This window comes from Meriones unguiculatus, chromosome 10 (genome assembly GCF_030254825.1).
Source record: "Meriones unguiculatus strain TT.TT164.6M chromosome 10, Bangor_MerUng_6.1, whole genome shotgun sequence".
Taxonomy (NCBI): domain Eukaryota; kingdom Metazoa; phylum Chordata; class Mammalia; order Rodentia; family Muridae; genus Meriones; species Meriones unguiculatus.
The window spans coordinates 100,720,452-100,729,453 of record NC_083358.1 but is presented as its reverse complement, the minus strand read 5'-3'; the positions used below and the strand labels follow the sequence as shown (position 1 = coordinate 100,729,453).

The 9,002-nt window shown below is 50.5% G+C and overlaps 1 long non-coding RNA gene across 2 annotated transcripts; it reads right to left on the bottom strand.

The window, feature by feature from the left end:
• Positions 1-439: 439 nt before the first annotated feature.
• Positions 440-8,383, bottom strand: LOC132657069 (uncharacterized). 2 transcript variants are annotated; one of them, XR_009594913.1, is made up of 3 exons: positions 8,254-8,383; positions 2,417-2,651; positions 440-1,299 (listed from the first exon to the last, which is right to left on the bottom strand). It is a non-coding gene; the product is annotated as an uncharacterized LOC132657069 (long non-coding RNA). The 2 variants fall into 2 exon arrangements; XR_009594912.1 differs by lacking the exon at positions 8,254-8,383 and adding an exon at positions 3,001-3,087.
• Between the last annotated feature and the right edge of the window lie 619 nt (positions 8,384-9,002).

Here is a 9,002-nt window from a genome sequence, read left to right as displayed (position 1 = left end):
GGCACACACACACACCCCCCCCCCCCCGGCCTGAAGTAAAAATCCAGGTGTGTCTGAAGGTCAGGGATGCATTTCTCTGTGGAAGGCTGTGTTCTGAGAAGCACCAGGGCTCCACAGACACATTCTCAGCAGAGGGCTAGTGAGGTGCCTCCGATGGCTGGGCAGCAGCACGGTGGCTGTGACCCAAGCTGGCTTGGATCTGCATGAGGAAGAGAGAGAGCTTCACGTGGCACTCCTGATCAGCTACTAACCCTGTGACAGCCTGGTGGTTTGAAAAGATAAGCCACAGGCTTGTTATTTTGAGACAGAGTCTTAGTGTGTAGTCTGGCTAGCCTGGCCTGGAGCTCTTTATGGAGACCAGGCTGGCCTTGAATTTACAGAGATCCACCTGCCTTAACCACCCGTGTTGGGATTAAAAGTATTTGCCACTAAGCCCTGTGTGGTTTTCATTTTTATTTTTTAAAAATAATTTATTTAAATTTTATTTTATATGCATTGGTGTAAGGGTATCAGATCCCCTGGAACTGGGGTTACAGACAGTTGTGAGCTGCCATGTGGATGCTGGGAATTGAACCCAGGTCCTCTGGAATAGCAGCTAGTACTCTTAACTTCTGAGGCCCTCTCTAGCCCCAGCTTGGTTTTTAAAGTCTTAATGTCAAAATTGGAATTAGGGGACTGAGAGGTAGCTCAGTTGGTAGAGAGTTTAACTAGTGTCCAGGAATGCCTGGGCTTCTTCTCCAGGACCACGTAAACCAGGTGTGGCACTTGTGATGGCAACACTCGAGGGCAGTGTTCTCGGCCTTCCGTAATGCTAAGACCCTTTAATACATGTTGCCATGACCCTCCTCATGTTGCAATGAGCCCTGCCCCCCATAAAACTATTTCATGGCTACTTCATAACTGTAGTTTTGCTGTTGGGATGAATCGTAATGTAAATATCTGATCTGCAGGATCTCTGATATTCCACCCCTAAGGGGTCAAGACCCATAGGTAGAGAGAGGCAGGGGCATCAAGGTCAACCTCAGCGGCAGAGCAAGTTCAAGGTCAGTATCTGATAGCTGAGAGCCTGCATTAATAATAATAATAATAATCATAATAATAATAATAATAATACATAAATTGGGAGGCTAGAGGGATGGCTCCGTTGGTAAGGTGCCCTGGGCTTGCTCCATCCAAGTAAAAAGCAGGACTTGACAGCACATGCCTGTCATCCCAGCACTAGGGAGGTGAAAGCAGGAGAATTGCTGAAGCTTGCTGGTCAGCTGGTCTTGATGAATCAGTGAACTCCAGGCTCAGACCCTGTGTCCAAAAGAAGTGGGGAGAGATATTGAAGACGCTGGATATTGCCTTCTCACTGCCACATGTACATGTGATCATGTGTACCTGCACACACATGTACATCCATGTTCCACACACAAATAATAATGGTAAAATAAAAGTAAGCAGATCAAAATGAGAATTTTGTAACCTACAGTCTCTTTGAGGTTTACCCTCCACCCCCCAACCTCCCCCTCAACATACACACACATGCACACACAGGGTTTCCCTGGGTTAGCCCTGGTTTTCTCTTTGTGGACTAGGCTGGCCTTCAACTCACAGAGATCTACCTGCCTCTGCCTCCCTGTGCTGGGATTAAAGGCATGCACCATCACTGCCAGCTTTAAAGTTTTTGAATTAATTATTTTATCTACTTTACACACTGACCACAGTTTCCCCTCCCTCCTCTCCTCCCACTCCTTTCCTCTCCTGCTCCCATCCACTCCTCCTCTCTTTCTCTTCAGAAAAGGTGAGGCCTCAAGTCGGTGGTAGTGCATGCCTTTGATCCCAGCCCTTGGGAGGCAGGGCCAAGCAGTTATCTATGAGTTCGAGGCCTGCCTGGTCTATAGAGCAAGTTCCAGGGTAGTCAGATAGTCAGAGCCACACAGAGAAACCCTGTCCAAAAAAAAAAAAAGGGGGGGGGGGTGGTGGAGGGTGGTGGTGGGTGGAGGCGGAGAGGGGGAAGGCCTCCTATGCCAGCCTTGGCCCATTAAGTTGTACATCTTCTATTGAGGCTACTAGGCAATCCAGCTTGGGGAAAGGGTCCCAAAGGCAGGCAAGGGTTAGAGACAGCCCCTACTTCTGCTGTTAGGCATCCCCCATGAAGATGGAGCCGCACACACAACTGTTACATATGTGCAGAGGGCCTAGGTTTATTTACTTGGTTTCTGTCTCCCTCCCTCTTCTCCCTTCTCTCTAGCTCACAGATGGGTCAGATTGCCTGGCCTTTGAGCTCTAGAGATCTACCTGCCTCTGCTTCCCTCCCAGCACCCAGCTTAACAGATGTGGTCCCCCTCGATGGCTTCTTACTCGGGTGTGGAGAACTGAACTCAGGTCCTCATGTTTGCAAGACAGGCCCTTCACCCACCAAGTGTCTCACCAGCCCATGAGTTTTCATCAGATTTGTTTTCCTCCCAGAGACTGAGTTTATACTTTGTTCCAGCCACATTGACCTTCAGTTTTCTGTTTCGGCTGCTTTAGAGCACGAGGCCTCTGGCTGAGGAACACACTCTCCATTGTTGGGTTCATCCTTCTGATATTTGTAGTTGTCTCCCTGGGTCTTTTCAAGGTCTAAGCTGCGTGTTCAAGGCATCCATGGTACAAAGATTGGGTCACTGTAATTAAGCAACTATAATGAGATGAACAACAAAGGGGTATTTCTCCCATGAGCATGACGTCAGGACCAGTCAGCCTGGCTCTCCCAGGCACCCCACACATCCCATTCTGGGTCAGGCCAGCCTAGAGACTATCCCAGGATACTGAGCTGAGGCTCACCCCAGAAAATGCTAAGTCCTTTGGGTACTCACCTTCACTGAGTCAGCCCAGCCCTCTGCCCAGGAGCCCTCCATAACTGTAACGTTTCTGTCACCTGGCATCCAGTATCTCATGGCCCACAATACAGTGAGAAGATGGACTAGGCCCCCCATGAGGTCAGGAAAGCCCGAGGTCAAGCCCTTCACTCACTGGCCTCGTGGCTCTGCCTGTACGATGAAGGTTACAGCAGCTGAGTGACTCAGCAGGGCTCAGTGCACTGCAGCCCCTGGAGGAGTTTTGCACTGAAAGGTGATTGGAGACAGAGGTGGGGCTGGAGGCAGAGGCAGGGCTGGGTCCAGAGGGTCAGCTGCTGCTGAGTGCCCAAAGCTGCCTGGAGGCCTGCTGAGGTGCAGGCTCCACCCATCTGGCCTTGCTCCAGAAGACAGTGTCATTTCCTAGCAGCTGCCCACTGTCCTCTGGCTCCCAGGGGTGGTAACTGGGTACCAGACCCCGCTTCAGGTGTGGACTCAATGTGCATGGCGCAGCTTGCCAGAGAAGCAGCCACAGCAGCGGGAGGGCTGGCCCTGTCCCTCTTCCTCCTTCCAGATTCCATGGGAGGGTCCCAGCCTTGACCCTACCTGCAGGGCCCTGCCTAAGGCAGTGCCTGGGAAGTGCTGCTTTTCAAGAGCCTTCTGCCAGGGACAGACAGGAAACTGGGGGTGGGCTGGGTCTGCTCCTCAGCCCTCTGTGGACCGTGTTGTGCCCGGAGGGCTCCCTGAACAGTTCCTGGCCCTCAACCACAGTCTCTGAGTAAGTGTGGGCTCCCATCCTATCCCTGCTGTTACTGCTCCATATCTGCCCGTGTGAGCTGTGCTGAGCCCAGGGGGGGTTCAAAAGCACACAAGACAAAGCCATACCTTGGAACAGCATACAGACTAAAGGGGGACAGGCAGAGCCTAAAGTAAATCGGTGAGTGTAAGGGTGCTGTCGTGAAAGCCTGAAAAGGGGACTCCCTGGCCTGTCTCAAATGGGACAGGTGAGCAGGCCAATGATAGCCTTCCTGAAGAAGGGACCTCTTAATACGGCCAACATGAAAATACACATCTCCACCTTCATTCATGTACGCAGGTGCTGGAAGATGGGAGGTCTAGCGTTTGTCAGGAGCGGACAGGTCAATCTAAGGGGGTGCTAGTGTGACAGGTGAGGGGAGTGGGTACAAGATGAGGCCAGAGAGGAAAGCAGGGGAAGGGTGACCAAATGGGGCATATCAGGTCATTCTGGAGAATCTGGGCTTTAGCTGATACGCAATGAAGAGCCATGGGAGGCCTTTAACCTGGGGGGGTTTAGGGGAGAACACCATTGTTCTGTTTTCAACCATATCACTTTGATGTAGTTTGATGTAGTTTGTGCACCAGACTGGAAGAAGGCAGGACTGCATGCAAGATTTCATTTAAAATTGGGCCATCTGGTCTGGAAATAAATGCAGTCTAGAGGAGGGTGGGGGTGAAGAGGAAGGCAGACTGAGCCTAAGGAGGTTAAGAAGAGGCTGAGCAGCAGGCGTGGGGGGTGGGGGCTGGGAGGAACCCAGGGTGCCTGCTAGTTTCGGCAGCAAGTGCTGCCTGATAGGGTGGGGCCCTCATCTACTCCTGGCACTTGAGCCTAGGGAGGCACCCACTCACATCTCCCTTTCCTGGACTCATAGACAGCCCCTCCCCTCTCCTCCCCTCCCCTTTCTGACCTCCACGCAATTTAGTTCCACCAACCATTAGTAAGTACCCATTCTGTGCTAGGCTAGCTTGGGAGGCTTCTCTCCAGATTCACCTAGTGGAGTTCTGCTGAGCAGAAGCTGAAGCAAAGACGGGAGGATGGGGTTAGCAGGGGAGAAGACAGCTACAAACAAACCCTTCCCATAGCCAGGCCCCTCTTTCTTAAAAGATCCTAGACCTTTCGAGGCCATGATGGAAATATTAAGAGGGTCACCTCAAGGCCTTAGACTGTAGCAGGAAGTCCTCAGCCTCTTCCTAACCAGAAGGCCTGATGTCCTGTGGTTCCCTTCTTCTTAGATCCAGAAGAGGGACATCCCACATGACCCTTTGCCTCCTGGACTCAGCCTCTAGTCAATAAATCCAGTCCTACCAACCTGGGCAGTCTTCCAGAGGTTCTCCTGTCAACATGACAAGAGCCTATCGCTGCCAGGGTGACGCAATAACTTTTTTTTTTTAACTTTTAATTTTATTGCTGGAATTGAACCCAAAGCCTGTGCCTCTCCCACAAAGCTGCACTTCCAGCCAAGGTACCGTGAACTAAAAATGTATCCCCTTTACGTGGAGGTTCTTTTGGTTGTTGTCATTATTAAGTTTGTTTTGTGTTTTTGAGACAGGGTGTCTCTGTGTAGGCTTGGCTGCCCTGGAACCCACTTTGTAGAGCAGGCCAGCCTCGAACTCACAGATATCTGTCTGCCTCTGCCTCCCGAGTGCTGGGACTCAAGGCCTGTGCTACCACCAGGTTTTTATTTTCATTTCTGAGGAGCTGTAGCGCTGGCTCAGTGGTGAAGATTGCTTGCCGTTCTCCCAGAAAACCTAAATTCAGTTCCTGGCACCGGTATTCAGCTCACAATCACTGTCACTCCAGTTCCAGGTCCCATGCCCTCTTTTGACATCCATAGATAACCCCCAACAGACATATACATAAATTAAAATTAAAAAAATCATCTGTTTTTAAGTTATTATTATTATTTTTTTTTTGTTAGATAATGTGGTTGCTAAGTTACTCAGGCTGAACTGAACTCATTGCCATCCAGCTGCCTTTCAACTTCCACTCCTATTACTAGCCTCCCACCAGGCCAATATTTTATTTATAATTAAATTAATTATATTTATTTACATGTGTTTGTATGCATGTGTGCACTCAAGTGTGTGTGTGCGCCTCTATGGAGATCAGAGGACATTCTGATGTTAGTTTTCTTTCTCTGCCACATGTGTCTGGGTAATCAAACTTCGGTTGGCTTGTCATCAAGGGCATTTACCTGCTCATTTACCTGCTGAGTCATTTCTCTGCCATTTGTTTTCAATTTAATTTCATTTTATATGTATTAATGTAAAGGTGGCAGATCCCTTGGAACTGGTGTTACGGACAGTTGTGAGCTGCCATGTGGTTGCTGGGAATTGAACCCAGGTCCTTTGGAAGAACAGACAGAGCTCTTAACCACTGGGTCATCTCTCCAGCCCTGCTTATTTGTTTTTTGAAGTAGGATCTGACGTGTATAGCCCAGGCTTCTCTTAAATTAGATGTTCCCCTGCCTCAGTCTCAGGAGTGTTGGGATTATAGGCACATGACATCACAACTTGCTTGCTTTTGTTTTTTAAATTTTCTTTTTCCTTCTCTTCTTTCCTTCAGCGTCTCCAGATGTTGTGTAGTTGCCTTAAAACTTCTGGGCTCTTGTTTCTACCTCTTGAGCGGCAGGTACTTTGGGTGTGCACCATCACACCCAAATTAATATTATCACACTTGTGCAGACAAATTGTAGGGTTGCTTTCTGTGGAGACCAGGCCAACTTTTTAGAAAAGAGGGAAGGCCCATCCATCCTAGGAGGTCTGGCCATTTGAAAGACAATAACTAACAGAATTTTTGTTGTTTTGTTTTTGCAGTCTTACCTTAGCTCAGGCTAACCTGGAAGGAACTCTATAGTTGAGGCTGGTCTTGAACTCACATTGGTTCTCCTACCTTACCTTCTCAAAGTGCCTTACCCTCTCACGGTGCTAGGATTACAGGTGTGAGCCACCATGCCCCGACAGCATGCTTTTACTCTCCGTTTTCCTAAATCTTCAAAACAGCTGCAGGGCAGTTGCTTTTACAGCCGGTGAAACTGAGGTTGAGTTGGGTTAGGCCATTCTTGGTGATCAAGATCATGTGACTCTTTGTACCTAGGCTGAGAGGAACTTTTTCAGTATTGAGGCTTTGAACAATGTTGCCAGGGCCTCCTATGACTGAGTACTCAGGTCAGTTTTCTGACCTGAAATCGCAACCCCATCACGCCTGACGCTGGTGAGTGCTGATGAGTGCTTCCGGATGACCTTGTGCCCAGGATCCCTGCTCAGTACAGTCCTCCTTCCCCCTAGAGCCAGCCTCAGTCAGCAGTTTTTCCTCTCACACTTGTGTCAGTTCGTTTGGCTTAGGAATTGCAGCTGCCTGGGCCGGCCTGGTGAGTGAAGGGGCTGAGTGGGCAGGCTATCCAGACAAGCAGAGAGGAACCAAGTTCTCAAGAGCCCTGGCTTCACACGGACCTGGTGCTCTTTGGCCAGCTGGGGCAATACAGAGTCCGTTTTTCTCCCCGTGTTTCAGCATGTGGGATCCCGGGGCTTGCTCACACCCAGTCCCCAGGACTTCCTTTCTTCCCCTTGCTATGTGATACTGTCAAGGGCCTCAGCCTACTGGCCTGCAGCTCACATCCTGGGGTTAATTTCTACCAACTCTAATGCCTTCAAATCCCAGGCTGAGCCTCCAGGCCAGGGTACAGCTGCAGAGCTGATTCATGTGAAGTGGCGATTGGGTGTCAAAGGTGAGAGTGGGCAGAAGCCTCCAGCTGCCCCTCCCATGCCCCTCCCCCCTCATCCTTCTCACCCCCCCCCCAAACTGGGCTCCAAGCCACCGCCCCACGCAGCTTTCAGGGGAAAAATGTCCTGATCTAAACTAAGACCAGTGCTATTTCTTGAATCACAAGATCTCCACTGTGCCCCTGGGCAAATCTTGGTGACACCGGGTCCTTGAGCTGCATGGCTGGACAGGCTCCAGGCCTTGACACCGTTCGGGATCGCAGCTTTTGCTGGAGGCATTTACCCCAGCAGCGTGGCAAGCTGAAGCAACTGTCCATTTCCCCTGTGTGCAAGAGGGGACTTCCTCCGGTGGGAAGCCGGCCTGATTCTACTGGGCGCTGCTGCATCCTGCCTCAAGCGCTGCTCCTCCAAGACAGCAGCACCAGCCCTCGGGAAGTAGAACCGTCCATTCCCTCCCACCTACATCCCCAAAGAAATCCACACTCCCACCCTAGCACCCCAGCACGGCAGTCATTCCCAACACAACACACCCAAGGGAGCCGCAAACATCCTCCCTCCCACACACGGATGGATCTGACCCACAGAGGCATTAATTCCTCAGGACGTGAACGCCGGCTGTTGCTAGCGTCCAGGGAGGCCTCACGCCGACCTTCAGGAAACACGACGAGAGGGGCCTGTCGCCGGGCACCCAGGACGGTCCCTTCCCACCCTCTCTCCCCCCCTCAAGGTCTGTCCTCCGACCTAGCTAGCTCCTTAGAGCCGCCCTTACGTGGCAGTGTGGGGCGCCCTCGTGTGGCCCATAGCCACCCTGCAGGTTGGCCACGCGGACCTCAACTCCGGGCTTCACCTCGGTTTCCCTCGCACACCTGGGCGTCCCCTCCCCCACCCGCTTCCCCCCAGCTGTCCCTACCGGATGTCAGGCTCCACCCATTCCTCCTACTGTGGCATTCCGTCGGTCGGACTGGGTCAACCTGCTATTTTCTTCGCTGCAAGGGCTTTGAGAGTCCCGAGCAGGAATCGTGCCACACTTAGCAGATGCCCTGCTGAGGTGAATTTCCTCCTCTCTCTCCCTGCCCACTCTGAAATTGTTTTGTCGAGGAAGTGAAAGAAAGGAAAACAAACAAACAAACAAAAAAAATTACAAAGTCAAAACAAGTTCCCAAGAAAATCAGAGTCGCTCATCATCATTCACTGAACTTTAAACAGCTTACGCCCGGAAGGGAATGTGAATCGCTTTTCAAGCGTTAAAATTGATGGGAGTCTGTTGGTTTGGACTGAACTCCTGTGCTGGCGACATACAGTTAAGCCACAGTAAGGCACTCGTGCTGAGTTTCCACACTATGGTGCCAAAACCAAGCTGTTCACAGATGATAATATAATGATGATGATGATAGCAGCAACAACAATAATAAAAGAGAAATAGCTGTAACCCCAAGTAGGCTAGTTTAGCTGATATGAATAGGAAATCCCCTTCGGGATAATCTGTACAAGCCCAATTAACTTATTTTTGTGGGTTTTGTTGTTGTTCGATTGGTTTTTTTGTTTGGTTTGGTTTGGTTTTGGTTTTGGCCTCACTATGCAGCCCGGGCTGGCTTGGAACTAACAGAAATCTACCTGCCTCTGCCTCCAGAGTCCTGAGATTTAAATAATAATCTTTTG